Genomic DNA, 673 nt, shown 5'->3' with positions numbered 1-673 from the left:
ATATCTCAGTGAGCACGTCTAATTAACACAATGCTTTCCGAGCTGCTTACCCTAACCCTGAGTCTGACCGTAACTCTGACACTAAAACCACATTTTTAGTCTCGAAAATGTCTGTGGGGACGGGCTGTTGGTCCCCACGAGTATAGTAGCACGCCAATTTTCTGTCCTCACAAAGATATGTAAACTAGTGATGGCCCGCTTGAAGCTGACGCTCCGGAGCGTGTGTCGAAAAAAACAACACACTGGTTCAGAAGCACTGTGTCGAGGCTTGCTTCGTTTGGCAAAAGTCACGTGACCAGTGACGTCCGAAGCTTCATTACGCACGTAACTGCTTCGGTACTGATTCAAACAGATATAAGGAAGTGAATCATCCACGGGATTCGTGGAGTGTGTTGATGGTGACAGATAGCGACGAGGTGATCATTCCACTGACAGATATGAGCGAGGAAGAGAGGACGTTCTGGCGTGTGGGAATATTTTGAGTTGATTTTGCTCAATTCATTTTATCTGCCGAAGTGAAAAACTTGAAATGTCCAAAATCATGTTTTCATAATGTAAATATCATTACAGCATATGACTTTAGGAACACTTCCATGTGAATTAAAGCTGATGAAGACTACAACAATGTATTTGACACTATACGTACATTACATTGCTACAGTTTAGAAAATCA

The sequence above is a fragment of the Diplotaxodon limnothrissa genome, linkage group LG9 (assembly GCF_057381915.1).
Source record: "Diplotaxodon limnothrissa isolate DT_005_m linkage group LG9, D_limnothrissa_male_GT1.1, whole genome shotgun sequence".
Classification (NCBI taxonomy): Eukaryota; Metazoa; Chordata; class Actinopteri; order Cichliformes; family Cichlidae; genus Diplotaxodon; species Diplotaxodon limnothrissa.
This window is presented reverse-complemented; position numbering follows the sequence as displayed.